Consider the following 2,449-nt stretch of genomic DNA (forward strand, 5'->3'; position numbering starts at 1 on the left):
CCTATCATAGGGCACCTCCACTCTATCTGTGACAATATTTCTCTAGCTTATATAGATGAGGATACTGAGACTCAGTTAAGAACCCTCCCTCTGCTCTCGTCAAACTGCCATCCTTACTTAGTTCCTAAGGTGTTTAGTTATGAGCTGCTTCCAGTAGCCTGACCTCTGTCTAGCAATCTCTATGCACCCATCATCCTGGAAGGTCATATGCATAGGTGAGTGGGGCTGGGATTTATGTTTGTTTTGGTGCTATATCTTGCAGTGCTTAAGTTTTATGCCTTGTGGTGTTCAGGGACCGTATTTTGTACCATAGACTGAACTCATGCTGGTAGCTAACAAGCAAGAAGCTTAACTCCTATACTAATTTAATACCTGTATTAATTTCTTTGGCCTTGGTACTAGGCTTATTGTCTAGAACACGCTACCCATCATTACTTCAGCTATCTCAAATTTTAACTTAAATGGCCTATTTATCTTTCACAGTTGAGCACTGCTAAAAGTGAACACAGTAAGACGTTGACGGTTGTGCTGTGGGAACACAAAGGAAGTTGAAGAGGAAGGAAGGAGGACACTGACCTTGGACAAGATTGCGGAGGCCCATGGGGCTGCAACTGTGCCTGGGGTTGATGTTGCTGCTGGGCTGGGGTAAGTGTACCTCAGAGGCTGAGAAGAGCCATCCCTCCTGATGGCCAGGATGTGGCCTAGGTGACTCCCTGGGGAGATAAGGACAACATGCTCAGTTGAGCCCTAGAAAGGCAGAAGTGCTGCTCACTGAGCACAGAGGATGTTAGCCTCGGTGCAAAGAACAGAAGCAAAAGTAAGGATAGTGTAGGGGCAAAAAAAATGGCCTTTCATTGTTGCTGTGTGACACGGGACAACTTCTACCCCATGATTTTTCTTTTAAAATAACACGAAGTCAACTATGATGATTGCTAAATCTGTGATTGCTGCTGCTCTTACTAAATTGTATCATATCTTGTCAGTGAGAGGGTGACAAGCTTACTTTGGGTTTTGCTGTCAAAGGTGGGCATGGTCACGATGATTGATTTTATCAAGGGTTTATATTTTACTTTAATTAAATCATCCAGTAATTGTCTTTCACTTATTTTATTTAATATGATCACCTTTAGTTTCATCCAGTTTTGTCCTCAGAGAGGACTTCAATTTCATTTTAATAGTAGAGTTCCTTTAAGTATAGTAATGACAGCATTTATTTACATTAGTTTCTTTGCATCCCAAGCTATGTCCAGGGTTCTCTGGGGCCACTCAAAATATTACTCTCCTATCTGTGCAGTTTGATGCTTGAACCTTTGATGTAGTATTTTTTGGATTCAGTGCTACTAGGTCTACAGGGTCATAACCCATTGGTGTTTGGGGAGGTAGAGAACATCTGAGATTCAACTCTGGACCTTGTGCGGTAAAACCATGAACTCTACACTTCCAACTTATCTCCCTCTCCCCTAACACAGCTGATATGTCCAGTCATCTACAGGCAACTAAGTTGGTTCTATGTGCAGCAATTTATTTATTAGTGACTAGAACTGGTAGCTTGGGGAATGGAATCTACTGATTTTCTCTTTACCTATCTGCATCAGTTAAAGAAGTGCCTTGTAAAATCTAGGACTGATGGACATCTGTGATGAGCACTGTGACAGCCCAGGCCTTATGTCTTTCCAGGCCCACAGGTTGGAGACAATACTCAAACAGTACCTGAGTTCTCCCCAGCGTGGGAAATGATCCCTGTGACATATTTCTTGAAGAGCCTTGGAACCCAATCTGTAAAACAGAAGTGTTCTTTGCAGGAAGGGAAAGTCAAGTCCTAAATTCTCCCCAGATTTCCCTATTTATGACCTTGTTTCCTTGAAAATAATTCAGAAATAGATGAATAGTAAACTAAAAACCATTTTATTTAAAGATTATAAGTAATTTGAGAGTAACACTTTCAAGAGTGAATACAGGTTTCTCCAAAGGGTCTCACAATCCCAGAGTATAGACACAGGAGTAAGTTCTGATTAAGATGGATATGCACAAAAAATGATTTAAAAAGTCACAGTTTAAATTATACTTTTTATACATTTCTTGACATCTATTATTTTTGATGTTAATTTCTTTTTTATCATTTTCTCCTTTACTTCATAACTCGTTATTATATATTTTTTATTATTAGCTTCTTAAGCTGTGTGGTTAGGATATTTAGTTCATCGTTTTCTTTTTTCCTGCTGTAAATCACTATGCTATGAAGTTCACTATTGCTTTTGCTGTGTACCATGGGTTTTTGATAGTTTTTTTCTTCCCTTTTTTTTATGACAAGGAATTTTTTTTTGAGGTTTCTTCTTTAAATCATCAATGTTTTTTTTCCCCAAATGTAAGAGATTTTCTTTGAATTCTTATGTGATTTATTATTTGTGGGTTTAATGTCTTAAGCATGAGTATAAATTCCCTTTATATT

The 2,449-nt window shown here is 38.8% G+C and overlaps 1 pseudogene; it reads left to right on the forward strand.

Moving 5' to 3' along the window:
• Nucleotides 1-599: 599 nt before the first annotated feature.
• Nucleotides 600-2,449, forward strand: part of LOC126024303 (mitochondrial-processing peptidase subunit beta-like) — an 8,983-nt pseudogene continuing 7,133 nt past the window's right edge.

Source organism: Suncus etruscus, chromosome 12 (assembly GCF_024139225.1).
Source record: "Suncus etruscus isolate mSunEtr1 chromosome 12, mSunEtr1.pri.cur, whole genome shotgun sequence".
In the NCBI taxonomy this organism is placed as follows: domain Eukaryota; kingdom Metazoa; phylum Chordata; class Mammalia; order Eulipotyphla; family Soricidae; genus Suncus; species Suncus etruscus.